This window comes from Ranitomeya variabilis, chromosome 2 (genome assembly GCF_051348905.1).
Source record: "Ranitomeya variabilis isolate aRanVar5 chromosome 2, aRanVar5.hap1, whole genome shotgun sequence".
Lineage (NCBI taxonomy): Eukaryota > Metazoa > Chordata > Amphibia > Anura > Dendrobatidae > Ranitomeya > Ranitomeya variabilis.
The window spans coordinates 839049311-839064687 of NC_135233.1; the positions used below are offsets into that span (position 1 = coordinate 839049311).

A 15377-nucleotide genomic window follows, 5' to 3' on the forward strand; every position below is an offset into this window, starting at 1 on the left:
ACATCGTGTGGTGGTCTTGACTGATCACAAGAATCTCATTTACCTTGAGTCTGCCAGGTGTTTGAATCCTAGACAGGCTCGTTGGTCGTTGTTTTTTTCTCGTTTCAATTTCGTGGTTTCATACCTGCCAGGTTCAAAGAATGTGAAGGCAGATGCTCTTTCCAGGAGTTTTGTGCCTGACTCTCCTGGAGACTCTGGGCCTACTGGTATCCTTAGGGATGGGGTAATATTGTCCGCCGTATCCCCAGACTTGCGACGTGCATTGCAGGAGTTTCAGGTGGATAAACCGGATCGTTGTCCACCAGAAAGACTGTTTGTCCCGGATGATTGGACCAGTAGAGTCATCTCCGAGGTCCATTCTTCTGTGTTGGCTGGTCATCCTGGAATATTTGGTACTAGAGACTTGGTGGCCAGGTCTTTTTGGTGGCCTTCCTTGTCTAGGGATGTGCGTACCTTTGTGCAGTCTTGTGAAGTGTGTGCTCGAGCTAAGCCTTGCTGTTCTCGGGCCAGTGGGTTGTTGTTATCCTTGCCCATCCCGAAGAGGCCTTGGACGCACATTTCCATGGATTTTATTTCTGATCTCCCGGTTTCACAGAAAATGTCCGTTATCTGGGTTGTGTGTGACCGCTTTTCTAAGATGGTTCATTTGGTGCCCTTGCCTAAGTTGCCCTCCTCCTCTGAGTTGGTCCCTTTATTTTTTCAGAACGTGGTTCGTTTGCATGGGATTCCGGAGAATATCGTTTCTGACATTGGATCCCAGTTTGTGTCTAGATTTTGGCGGACGTTTTGTGCCAAGATGGGCATTGATTTGTCTTTCTCGTCTGCATTCCATCCTCAGACGAATGGCCAGACGGAGCGAACTAATCAGACCTTGGAAACTTATTTGAGGTGTTTTGTTTCTGCTGATCAAGATGACTGGGTTGCTTTTTTGCCACTGGCCGAATTTGCTCTTAATAATCGGGCTAGTTCTGCCACGTTGGTCTCTCCTTTTTTTTGTAATTCGGGGTTTCATCCTCGTTTTTCCTCTGGTCAGGTGGAGTCTTCGGATTGTCCTGGAGTGGACGTGGTGGTGGACAGGCTACATCAGATTTGGAATCAGGTGGTGGACAATTTGAAGTTATCTCAGGAGAAGACTCAGCAGTTTGCTAATCGCCGTCGCCGCGTGGGTCCCCGACTTCTTGTTGGGGATTTGGTGTGGTTGTCTTCTCGTTTTGTCCCTATGAAGGTCTCTTCTCCTAAGTTCAAGCCTCGGTTCATCGGTCCTTATAGGATCTCGGAGATTCTTAACCCTGTATCTTTTCGTTTGGATCTCCCAGCATCGTTTGCTATTCATAATGTGTTCCATCGGTCGTTGTTGCGAAGGTATGAGGTGCCCGTTGTTCCTTCGGTTGAGCCTCCTGCTCCGGTGCTGGTGGAGGGAGAATTGGAGTATGTTGTTGAGAAGATCTTGGATTCTCGTGTTTCCAGACGCAAACTCCAGTATTTGGCTAAGTGGAAGGGTTATGGTCAGGAGGATAATTCCTGGGTGGTCGCCTCCGATGTTCATGCGACTGATTTGGTCCGCGCCTTCCATAGAGCTCACCCTGATCGCCCTGGGGGTTCTCGTGAGGGTTCGGTGACCCCTCCTCAAGGGGGGGGTACTGTTGTGGATTCTGTTTGTGGGCTCCCTCTGGTGGTTACTGCTGGTACTGGGTGACTTGGGTGGGTTGCGGCCTTTGGTTTCCACCTGTCCATCAGAGGCTGGGTGTTTCCTATTTTACCTGGCCTTTCTGTCATTCCCTTGCCGGCTATCAATGTATTCAGATGTGCTCTGTTTGGTTCCTGCCTACCTGCTCCCAGATCTTTCAGGATAAGCTAAGTGCTGATTTTCAGTTGTTTGGTTTTTTGTCCAGCTTGCTTATTATGTCTCTATGCTAGCTGGTAGCTCTAGTGGACTGAGGTTCTCCCCATGTGCCATGAGTTGGCACATGGGTTCTTGTAATCTCAGGATGGTTTTTTTTGATTAGGGTTTTTTGCTGACCGCTCAGTCCCCTTTTGTATCGTTCTGCTTTCTAGTTTACAGCGGGCCTCAATTTGCTAAAACTATATATATCATCTCTATGTGTGTGCCTTCCTCTCATTTCACCGTCAATACATGTGAGGGGGCAACTATATCTTTTGGGGTTCATTCCTCTGGAGGCAAGTGAGGTCTTTATTTTCTCTGCAGTACTAGTTAGCTCTTAGGCTGGTGCGTGGCGTCTAGAACCAACGTAGGCACGCTCCCTGGCTATCTCTAGTTGCGTTTGTCAGGCGTAGGGCAGCGGTCAACCCAGGTTCCATCACCCTAGAGCTCGTCCGTTATTTATTTGTACTTTGCTTGTCCTGTGCTATCCCTAGCCATTGGGGATTCATGACAGCGGAGCTCAGAAGGGAAGGAGCGCCGTTTGACTTTTCAATGCAAAATTGGCTGGAATTGAGATCGGACGCCATGTCGTGTTTGGAGAGCCCCTGATGTGCCTAAACAGTGGAAACCTCCCACAAGTGACACCATTTTGGAAAGTAGACCACCTAAGGAACTTATCTAGAGGTGTGGTGAGCACTTTGAACCCCCAAGTGCTTCACAGAAGTTTATAATGTAGAGCCGTAAAGATAAAAAAAATCATATTTTTTTCACAAAAATGTTTTTTTTTTCGCCCCCAATTTTTTATTTTCCCAAAGGTAACTGGAGAAGTTGGACCCCAAAAGTTGTGGTGCAATTTGTCCTGAGTACACTGATATCCCATTTGTGGCAGCAACCACGGTTTGGGCGCATGGCAGAGCTCGGAAGGGAAGGAGCGCTGTTTTGGAAGGCAGACTTGATGGAATGGTCTTCGGGCATGACGTTGTGTTTGCAGAGACCCTGATGTAGCTAAACAGTAGAAACCCACCACAAGTGACCACATATTGGAAACTAGACCCCCCCCAAGGAACTTATCTAGATGTGTTGCGAGAACTTTGAACCCCCAAGTGTTTCACTAAAGTTTATAACACAGAGCTGTGAAAATAAAAGATAATTTTTTTCCCATAAAAATGATTTTTTAGCCCCCAATTTTGTATTTTTCCAAGGGTAACAGGAGACATTGGACCACAAAAGTTGTCCAATTTGTCCTGAGTACTTTGATACCCCATATGTGGGAGAAAACTACTGTATGGGTACACGTCGGGGCTCGGAAGGGAAGTAGTGACGTTTTGGAATGCAGACTTTGATGGAATGGTCTGTGGGCGTCATGTTGCGTTTGCAGAGCCACTGATGTGCCTAAACAGTAGAAACCCCCCACAAGTGACCCCATTTTGGAAATTAGACCCCCCAAGGAACTTATCTAGATGTGTTGTGAGAACTTTTAACCCCCAAGTGCTTCACTAAAGTTTATAACACAAAGCCATGAAAATAAAAAATAATTTTTTTCCCACAAAAATGATTTTTTAGCCCCAAAATTTTTATTTTCCCAAGGGTAACAGGAGAAACTAGACCACAAAAGTTGTTGTCCAATTTGTCCTAGTATGCTGATACCCCATATGTGGGGGTAAACCACTGTTTGAGCGTACGGCAGAGCTCAGAAGGGAAGGAGCACCGTTTTACTTTTTCAACGCAGAATTGTCTGGAATTGAGATCGGACGCCATGTCGCGTTTGGAGAGCCCCTGATGTGCCTAAACAGTGGAAACTCCCCAATTATAACTCCAACCCTAACCCCAACACACCCCTAATCCCAACCCTAACCATAACCACACCCCTAACCCTAATCACAACCCTAACCCCAACACACCCCTAACCCCAACCATAACCCTAACCATACCCCTAACCCCCAAACACACCTAATCCCAACCGTAAACGTAATCCAAACTCTAACCCCAACCCTAACTTTAGCCCCAACTCTAACCCTAACTTTACCCCCAACCCTAACGTTAGCCCTAACCCTAATGGGAAAATGGAAATAAATACTTTTTTTTATTTTATTATTTTTCCCTAACTAAGAGGGTGATAAAGGGGGGTTTTATTTACTTTTTATAGTGGGGTTTTATATCGGTTTTTATGTTTTGCAGCTGTCACACGCTAAAAGACGCTTTTTATTGCAAAAAAATAGTTTTTGCATCACCACATTTTGAGAGCTATAATTTTTCCATAGTTTGGCCCACAGAGTCATGTGAGGTCTTGTTTTTTGCGGGACAAGTTGATATTTTTATTGGTACCATTTTTGGGACATGACATTTTTGATCGCTTTTTATTGCGATTTTTGGGAGGCAGAATGAACAAAAACCAGCAATTCATGAATTTCTTTTGGGTGGGGCGTTTATACCATTCCATGTGTGGTAAAATTGATAAGGCAGTTTTATTATTCGGGTCAGTACAATCATTTTTTTTAAGTTTTGGCGCTTTTATACAATAAAAACTATTTTATATAAAGAATTGTTTTTGCATCGCTTTATTCTGAGAGCTATAACTTTTATTTTTTCGCTGATGATGCTGTATGGTGGCTCATTTTTTTTGAGAAAAGACGACGTTTTCAGCAGTACCATGTTTATTTATATCCGTCTTTTTGATCGCGTGTTATTCCACTTTTTATTTGGCTGAATGATGATAAAGCATTTTTTTTTGTTGTTGTTTTTTACGGTGTTCACTAAAGAGGTTAACTCGTGGGACAGTTTTATAGGTCGGGTCGTTACGGATGCAGCCATACTAAATGTGTACTTTCATTGTTTTTTTTGGGGGGGAAGGTTTACACAAAGAAATGTATTTCCAGTATTGGAACAATATTTTTTTTCTTTATTTAGGAATTTTTGCTGAGCACTGTGTCAGATCAGCGATCTGACAGGCAGTGAAGGAGGCTTTCCAGCACCTGCTCTCAGCAGGCACTGGCAAGCCACCTCCCAGCAGGACCTGGAAGGACCCTGCGGCCATCTTGGATCCGGGGTCTGCAGGGAGGAGGCGTTGTTCCGAGGGTCTCAGGGAAGCACGCAGGGAGCCCCCTTCCTGCGCGATGCTTCTCTATGCCACCGGAACGCTGCGATCTTGTTTGATTGCAGTGTTTCGGGGGTTAAAATGCTGGGAGCGGTCCGTGACCGCTCCTGGCAAATAGTGCCGGGTGTCAGCTGTGAGAATCAGCTGACACCCGGCCGCAATCGGCGTGACGTACTATTCCATCCATGGGAATTAAGTCCCAGGTACATGGACGGAATAGTATGTCCAATGCCAGAAAAGGGTTAAATATGTGGGTATAGACAGGCTTGAAGAGCAATCATTGTTGTAATTTTTATTTAATAAATCAATAGTACACATAAAATAAAAAATAAGCAACTTTGTAATATATCGTAATATATCTTATCAGAGAAATCTGCTTCTTTCTCTGCCAGAATTGATCAGAATTCTCAGTACTGATACAGTTCTATGTAGACAGAGGGAGGCGCTAGAGGCAGAGCACTACCCCTCGTCTACATAGAATCTTATCAGTAGCAGACACCATCTCCTGTCTCAGTAATGGGGAAGTCTGTCTTCAGTGAATACAGATTTTACCTCAGAATTGTGTGCAGAAGACATCTTACTGCTGCTCAAACATCTTGCTAGTGAAGTCAGTTGACGGCACATGCGCAGATTAAGAACAAGTGCAATGACTTGGAGATGCGACTGCGCAGCCAGCACCATTCTGTTGGAAACAATGTTGAGACCATAGCAATTACTGTGTTGGCGCAATATATAAAATAGGAGGCAGGTCTGTCATTCAAACAGGAGGATGAATTAGAGAGTAGAGCACCAAGAAAAGACCCTGCCCACAGACCCGTCCCCATGCATGAAAATATCATTAAATGAAAACTTCACACAAAGATTATACAAAAACCACCAAATGGATTGATTAAGAGGTGCACGCCACTTAATAAATTTAGCGCTTTTGCTCTATGGTATGAGCAATGGACTTTGAGTAGTGTTTCGGCATAAGAAATACAAGCACTTTTAAGGAATTTGACAGGCAAGAATACACACGCTCTGCTCTGCCTTGGCTTTTCCATGGTTTCACCATTTTTGTCATAGCTGCTTCAAACTGGGATGTCAATGCCAAAAGTTAAAAGTTTCGCACAACTTCACATTTTGTGAGAGTCTTGGCTTTTTTAAAGGGTTTAATGCTAGTTTTCTGGTGTAAAAGCTTTGATGAATTGGCCCCCACAAGTCTAATTGTTCTAGGTCAATCCACAAGTCAAACTTCAAAACTTTATTTGGAGCTAGAAGCATCATAGAACCGAAGACATAGAGGATGAATAGTCTAAGTGATGCCATATCCTCCCAAAGACTAGACTAGTTTGAGTTTGCATTGCTACCCCGCATTTTTTTCTGATCCGACCCCAATAACAGTGGCACAGTTAAAGAGGTTGTCCTTTACTTTAACTAGCGCTTCTGGCCATCGGGCTGGAAATGCGCGCATCGCTGACCCCTGTCACGTGATCGGGGGTCAGCGATGTATCGGCATGACAACCAGAGGTCTCCTGAAGAAAGCTATCGTTGTTGATTCCAGATTGCTGTGAGCGCCACCCTGTGGTCGGCGCTCATAGCAATGCTGTAATTCAGCTACATAGGAGCGATTTGAGCATCGCTCCTATGTAGCAGAGCCGATCAGGCTATGCCAGCTTCTAGCCTCCCATGGAGGCTATTAAAGCATGGCAAAAGTAAAAAAAAATGTTTAAAAAAAATATGACAAAAATAAAAAAAATATAAAAGTTCAAATCACCCCCCTTTCGCCCCATTCAAACTAAAACGATTAAAAAAAAAGAATCAAACCTACACATATTTGGTATCGCCGCGTTCAGAATCGCCCGATCTATCCATAAAAAAAGGATTAACCTGATCGCTAAACGGCATAGCAAGAAAGAAATTACTTTTTTTGGTCGCTACGACATTACATTAAAATGCAATAACGGGCGATCAAAAGATCGTATCTGCACCAAAATTGTATCATTAAAAATGTCAGCTCGGCACGCAAAAAATAAGCCCTCACCCAACCTCAGATCGCGAAAAATGGAGACGCTACGGGTATTGTAAACCTGCGTTTTTGTTTTTTTTTTGCAAAATTTGGATTTTTTTTTACCACTTAGATAAAAAAGAACCTAGACATGTTTGGTGTATATGAACTCGTGATGACCTAGAGAACCATAATGGAGGTCAGTTTTGCATTTGGAGAACCTAGCAAAAAAGCCAAACAAAAGTGTGGGATTGCACTTTTTTTGCAATTTCACCGCACTTGGGATTTTTTTTCCGTTTTCTAGTACACGACATGCTAAAACCAATGATGTCATTCAAAAGTACAACTTGTCCCACAAAAAAATAAGCCCTCACATGGCCATATTGATGGAAAAATAAAAAAGTTATGGCTCTGGGAAGAAGGGGAGTGAAAAACGCAAAACCAAAAACAGCTGGGGTCATTAAGGGGTTAAAGTAGTGGACAATCTCTTTAATGATTATTGTGTCTTTCACAATAAAAAAGATGATATGGAAGGGACATAACATTTTTTAATTCTTTTCTTTAGCCTAAACTTAGTGGCGGGGCCAAATGTTTTAAATCTGACCAGTGTCCCTTTATCTATATATATAATTGTCTAAGGGGTACTTCCGTCTTTCTGTCGGCAACTTCCGTCACGGAAATCCCGCATCGCTGATTGGTCGTGCCAGCTGCCTGTCATGGCTGCCACGACCAATCAGCGACGGCCACAGTCCGATTAGTCCCTCCCTACTCCCCCCGTCAGTGCCCCTGCGTGCGTCACTGCTGACACATGACCCGCACAGGGTGCACGAGGTTATAATGGGGAGGAAGCAGCGAGCGCTCACAATGCGGGACATGGAAATACAATGGGGAGATCACAGTGGCCGCCATCATCTGACCTGTGCCCGGGGCTCCGCACACTCCCAGGAGCAGCCACGATGTCCTCCGCCAGCAACGGCCTCTGTGCTGGACTACTGGAAGGGCGGACTATCACACCGCACGTGAACAGCTCTTCGGAGCCAGCCCATGTGCCGTCACTGTGGAGTCCTGCAGGGCGTCCCGTGTGAGCCATACTCCCGGCCGGGCCCTCGGCTTCTCCGTCATCTACACACGTGTCCTGTTATTGTTAGGCGCAGGCCGTGTGCTGCTCCTGCACTGCCGGAGATGGCGCCTCTGCCGCTCTCACCACCGGCCGTACATCTGCTCCTCTCATGGACGGACGGGCCGGGGACGGTCTCCAGAAAGCTGCCATACTACTTGGGCTGTGTGTACATACTTCTCTGTGTTATATACTACGTGGGCTCTGCTATATACTACGTGGGCTCTGCTATATACTACCTGGCTGGGCAATATACTGTGTGCCCTGTGTTATATACTGCGTGGGCTGTGCTATATACTACTATACATATTCTAGAATACCCGATGCGTTAGAATCGGGCCACCATCTAGTGTAGTAATAACTCTGGAATGCTTCAACAGATCCCATTGATTTGGAGATGGTTTTTTCATGACATATTGCACTTTATGTTAATGGTAAATTTATGTCTATATGTTTTGTGTTTATAAAAAATATCAGAAATTTGACAAAAATGTTAAAAAAATTGCAGTTTTCACATTTTGAATGGTTATCCCTTTAATCCAGATAGTCATACCACAGCAAAACATTAATAAATAACATTTCCCTCATGTCTGCTTTACATCAGCACCATTTGTAAAATGTTATTTTATTTTGTTATCTTTTTAGGAGGTTTAAAATATAGCAGCAATTTTTCATTTTTTCAAGGAAATGTACAAAACCTATTTTTTGAAGGCCCTATTCAGGTTTGAAGTGACTTTTGAGGTCCTAGATATTGGAAAACCACCAAAAGTGAGACCATTTTAAAAAACCCCTTGACATATTGAAAATTGCTGTCAGGTAGTTTATTAACCCTTCAGGTGATGTTAAGTAACGAATGCAAAGTGACATGACAGGAATGAAAAAAATTATTTTTACCACTTAAATGTTGCTAACTTCTGAACAGGCCCCTATAGCCGGCAGACTCTAAAGCCTTTATTTGGCTGTGAATTGCCATGGCAAACATCAGGACCACACAATCATGATCTCAGGGTGCCGATGGGGTTAAGGTACCGTCACACTCAGCGACGCTGCAGCGATATAGACAACGAGCCGATCGCTGGAGCGTCGCTGTTTAGGTCGCTGTAGAGGCGTCAAACACAGCAGCTCCAGAACGATGCAGGAGCGATCCTGTGACGTAACGGCGACTCACTTATCGTTCTCACAGGTCGTTAGCTCCATGTAAAACATTGCTGGCGTCGTTGCTTTTGCTGTCAAACACGACGATACACGCCGACCTGACGACCAAATAAAGTTCTGGACTTCTAGCTCCGACCAGCGATATCACGGCGGGATCCAGAACGCTGCTGCGTGTCAAACACAACGAGATCGCTATTCAGGACGCTGCAACGTCACGGATTGTTGTCGTTCTCGTAAAGTTGCTGAGTGTGAAGGTACCTTTAGAGAAGGAGCCCCCACACTCTGTTAATCATTTATATGATGTAGTCTAGTCACTATTTACAGCAGCATCTAAGGGGTTAAACAGATATGGATGGTGCCGACACTGATCGTGGCTGATGCAGCAAGTTGTCAGCTGTAGTGTACAGCCGACAGCTGCTGGATTGTCACATGTATGAGGATGCTATTCTCTTATATCTCACGTCAGTAAAAATATGTATTGACGTCATTAAGGGGTTAAAGGAGTTGGCCATTTTTATAGGTAAAAAAAGACAGGTGGCAGTAGGCTGACTTTCATCCCAATAACTTAGCTGGTAGACAGTCAAACAAGCACTGCATCCGCTAGCACCAGAGCCTTCGGAGCCCAACTGCTATATTGTATTTGCAGAGGCCAGTACTATAAATAATGCATAGTAGTTGCAAAACCTGTAGAGGCTTTAACTCTTCATGAATTCTTGTACTTTTGAAATGCGATGGAGAAAAGCCATAATGCTCTATTAATGCATAGTAGTAAAGCTGAGGGGTGTAAAAAATCTAATGCCAAGTAAGCAGTAATAATTCTTTGCAGTGCTTTCTTCTAGGACAATCTAATTATCTTTAAAACATTGCCACATTCTTGCAATATGATCAAAAAACAAAATGTTGTCATCATTAAAGTGCAATAATTGGAATATTGTCATAAACTTGATGAGCATGCGGTGTGTTTGTGGACTATTCTAAAAGAACATAATCTAGTTACTAAGGAAAAATATGTCTGACTGCCCCTTAAAGGGAACCTGTGATGTGAAAATAAACTATTAACCTGCAGATATGTGTTTCATCTGCAGGTTAAAGGAAATCTGTCAACAAGTTTTTGCTACCTTATTTGAGAGCAGCATAATGTAGGAAAAAGGAAGCACAATCCAACGATGTATCACTTAAATTACTGGGTGCAGTTGTTCTCACACAATCAGAGCTTTTAGATTTAAAAAGAAGCAGAGCTGAGGAAGCTAACCCCGCCCATACCATAGCTAACCCCACCCACACCAGTCTCTCCATGTACAAAGTCCATAGACAGTGAGGTGCTTAGTTGCCGGACTAGTCTGGCTATATTAACCATGATGATAAATCCTTCACAGTTTGTAAACAACAAATGACAGATTCCTGAATTCGGTATTTCATCCTCTATTTCCTAACCCTGTGTATACAGAGTGGTGGCTGTAGTCGCACCCCCTGGCCCTGACTGACAGCCGTCTCTAAGGGTATGTGCACACGTTGCAGATTTCCTGTGGATCTGCAGCGTTTTTTCCGCGCAGAAACGCTGCAAATCCACAACTGATTTACAGTACAATGTAAATCAATGGGGGGAAAAATGCTGTGCTAATAGTGTGCAAAATTCCTCACTGAAAGATACAGATTCATAAAAGGACCATGTCAATTCTTTTTGCGGATCTGCAGCTTTTCTGCACCCATTGACTTCAATTGATTCAGTCAAATCTGCAGCGAAACCACAGGATCTGCTGTTTTGCTACGGAGTTGCGTGCAAGAAATGCTGCAGATCAAGAGGGGGAAGAGTGTGTGGGCAGAGACTGTGTGTGTGGGTGGAGACTGTGTGTGTTGGGGCGGTTTGCGGGTGTTTGTATCTGCGGTGGTCTGTGGGGCTGTGTGTGTGGCTGTGTGCGGGGGTCTGTGGAGCTGTGCAGGGGTCTGCGGGGCTGTGTGTGGGTGTCTGTGGGGCTGTGCGTGTGTGTGTGTGTATCTGTGGATGTGTGTGGGTCTGTGTGTGTGCGGGTCTGTATGTAGGCAGGCATCGTCCGATGAGACTTCTAGTCCCATCCAGCTATGTCTGCTAAAGTGACAGCTAGCCAGATGATGGGACAGCAGTAGTCCCATCATCCAGCTACTGTGTTCAAGTGTAAAAAAACAGACACATACAGTACATACAACATAGAGTACATACTCACCAATCACCTAGTCCCCGAAGCCATCAATCACCTGTAAAAACTATTAAAATAATAAAACAACAATATACTCCCTGATCCGCAGTAATCCATGTAATAACGAGTGTCCCACGACGATCTCACGTGGAGAGCTGTCATATCGGCAGATGAGACCACTTTCCAGGGACTCCGGGATACAATAACAGAAGTTATCCTTCCGCACTGTATCCCTCCGCCGCTGTGAGTACAGTATAGTTCATACTCTCACTTGTGGCACAGCTGCGTGGGAAAATTCTCACGCAGCAGTGCTGTAAAGTGAGAGCAATGAACTCATTGAACCCTCAGTGATAACACTGCAGGAGCCGTTTCCTGTCAGTGTGTCACTGAAGGCCTAAAGAGTGGTCACATCTCATGATGTCACTGTTCTATAGGGGAGATCGTCGTGGGACACTCGTTATTAATTGGACTACGTCGGAACAGGGAGTATACTGTTGGTTTATTATTTTTTATTTTTCGCAGGTGATCTTTGGCTTCGGGGAATTAGGCGTGGTTGTAAGTATGGTGAAATTAAGAATATTAATACTTAATACTTTTTTCTGGCTGTGTCTTTATTTTAACGCTTTCACTACTATAGGATTAGTAATGGATAGGTATCTTACTGATGCCTCTCCATTACTAACCGGGCTTGATGTCACCTTACAATGCAAAGGTGGCATTAACCCTTATTACCCCATATGCCACCGCTACAGGGCAGTGGGAAGAGAGAGGCTAAGTGCCGGAATTGGCATCTTACAGATGCGCCATTTCTCTGGCGGCTGGGTCATGGTATTTGTAGCCAGGGGTCCAATATCCATGGCCCCTCTCTAGGCTAGGCTATGAATATCAGCCTGCAGCTGTCTGCATAGCCTTTCTAGCTATAAATTATAGGGGGACCCCACGTCATTTTTGGGGGGGTCCTCCTATTTTAATAGCCAGTAACAGCTATGCAGACTGCTGTGGGCTGATATTCATAGCCTGGGAAGATCCATGGGTATTACCCGCTTCCCAGGCTATAAACACCAGCCCCCAGTCACCGGCTTTCCCACTCTGGACATTAAAATTGTGCGGGAGCCCATGCAATTTTTTTTTCATTTTTTTTTTAAATTAAACAGATATTGTGTTTAAGGCCGGGGTCACACATGCGAGAAACTCGCACGAGTCTCGCACCTCAATACCTGGCACTGCCGCCGACACTCGGGACTGGAGTATGCAGCTGCATGTATTTGTATGCAGCTGAGCGCTCCAGTCCAAGTGCCGGCGGCAGTACCAGGTATCCAGGTATTGAGGTGCGAGTTTCTCTTAAAGTGTGACCCCGGCCTAACACAGATTTTTATCTATCTATAGATAGATAAATCTATAGATAGAGAGACAGATACATAGATCTACGGTATAGATACATCGATAGATAGATATAAGATGAATAGAGTAATAGCACAGGTGGAAAAGGGTGCCAAGCCTCACAGATACATACCAGGCTTGAGAAAGATCCACACTTGGGATCGAAACGTCGCCATATGGACCATTAAAAGACCACTTTTTTCTACTTTATTATGGTGTGCTGCCTTGATCTGTTTTTGATAGATATGGGTATACAGTACAGACCAAAAGTTTGGACCCACCTCATTTAAAGATTTTTCTGTATTTACATGACTATGAAAATTGTACATTCACACTGAAGACATCAAAATTATGAATTAACACATGTGGAATTATATACTTAACAAAAAAGTGTGAAACAAATGAAATTATGTCTTATATTCTAGGTTCTTCAAAGTAGCCACCTTTTGCTTTGATGACTGCTTTGCACACTCTTGGCAAAAATTCCCACGCTACAGTTCAAATGAGTTTATGATATAGTGTTGGTCAGCACTCATGGGAAGATTCGCCACTTTTCCATGTTTTCACCATTTGTGGATAATGGCTCTCACTGTGGTTCGCTGGAGTCTGAAAGCTTGAGAAATGGCTTTATAACCTTTTCCAGACTGATAGATCTCAATTATTTTGTTTCCCATTTGTTCCACAATTCCCTTAGATCGCTGCATTATGTCTAGCTTTTGAGGATCTTTTGGTCTACTTCACTTTGTCAGGCAGGTCCTATTTAAGTGATTTCTTGACTGAGAATAGGTGTGGCAGTAATCATGCCTGGGCATGGCTAGGGAATTATTAGAACTCAGCTTCAAGATGTGACAAACCACAGTTAATTCATGTTTTGGGGGAGGGGCAATCACTTTTTCACTCAGGGCCCTGTAGGTTTGGATTTCTAATTCCCTTAATAATAAAGATCTTCATTTAAAAAATGCATTTTGTCTAATATTTAAATTTTTTAGTGATCTGAAACATTTACGTGTGACAAACATGTAAAAGAATAGGAAATCAGGAAGGGGCAAACACTTTTTCACACCACTGTATATGCACACACGCAAGCACTATATGGCGGGTTACAGTAACAGGGTTCATACAGTATATTATGACACCGCAATACGGCTAAATACAATATCTATGCAATGCTCTATTACGTACAGTGTTCTTGTTATCTAGCTATTAAACAACTGTTAATACCTTTATGTGTTAATTTCATGGGCGTCACTCTCAGTACTAGGCCTGTCCCCTTCGTTGTCTCTGTAAACACCTCTGATCGTTACACTAGCCCTAGCGGGGGTCACCGGTATTTCCCGCTAGAACGCTAGTCCTAGATATGTGAGTTACTGGGTATCCAGTGTGCTAATCGCACTGGCCGAATCCCTTCCTTGAAGCACGGCCCGAGTCCACACCCTGTACCGTACATCTACATGAGAAGTAATGGCCCACAGGAATGGTCGTCTGTTACAGCCGAATTGTCTCCCAAGCTTGGTTGCGATCTGGTCATGGACTTCTGGTGTGGGATACGGATCTTCTACTGGTGTTGGTCACAGACTTTTACTGGTGCTGGGAACAGATCTTCTGCACAGCTCAGGCCTCATCTGACCGCTCTCGGACCTTTCTGTGAAAGTGGTGGCTTTAAGCCCACCTAGCAGGCACACAACCTGTCCTGGTACAGGTTCTGGCACCAACTGCCTCCTCTTGGCCTCCCCAGCCCTTTTATAATTAGCAATTGGGATACAGGTGTCACCTGACCTAGTGTCACCTTTAAACTCTTCCTCTCGGAAAATAGGTTCCCACTATTCAGTTCCTACTACTGTAATTCTTCCTTTGCTTTCACCTTTTCCTTTGACCACCAAAGGGCATTGTCCACCATTTTACACTTGCAACAAACACCTATTAATTCCTAAACAAAATTGTTATTTCTTAGTTATGTGATACTTGGACAAATAATTAAGGATCCCTAGAAATGACAATTATAGACCTTAGTTTGCAGCATTTCTGACATGTGGACCAATCCTTTTCTTTTGAATACATGGCCAGAATCCTTGCATATTTCATTGCCTTTGTAACAGAAGTATAAGTAAAAGATTCCCCTTTAGTCAAGGTTTAAGGGTCTTCTCGATGAGCTGCCTGCTCTCTGCTGTCTTCTGGAAACAGAGCTCTTCTGCATAAGAGCTGTACGCCAATGATGAAAACAAAGTAGTACAGACTTGGTAGTATAAACTTCAGTGAATTATCATATGGTCTATTACGATATTGCCCCACTACAATGCATTATCTCCTTATTTCTCATATTGTCTATTCTAATTCCATATCAACTGAAGTAACCTCTCAGCAATCAAATTGGCTCATCTTTAATTTATCCTGAATGCATCTACCATATTGATCTTTCTCTCTGATATCGATCGCTCTCAGTGTTTACATTCATTTCATTACTCCTTCCTCTGACTTAATGCAATTTCAAACTTTGATCCTTATTCACAAAGCTTTTCACAATGCTTGACTTCGCTCCATCGCTTCTTACAACTTTGTTTATAATCATACTCTTCAGTTTGTACACCATC

The 15377-nt window shown here is 43.8% G+C and overlaps 1 protein-coding gene across 1 annotated transcript in view; it reads right to left on the reverse strand.

Moving 5' to 3' along the window:
- LOC143807956 (nuclear pore complex protein Nup160-like) overlaps positions 1–14443 on the reverse strand; it is a 31357-nt gene extending 16914 nt beyond the window's left edge. Inside the window, exon 1 of the transcript XR_013221845.1 lies at positions 14011–14443. The gene's annotated coding sequence lies outside the window, so the exon portion shown is untranslated. The remainder of the gene's footprint in view (positions 1–14010) is intronic.
- Between the last annotated feature and the right edge of the window lie 934 nt (positions 14444–15377).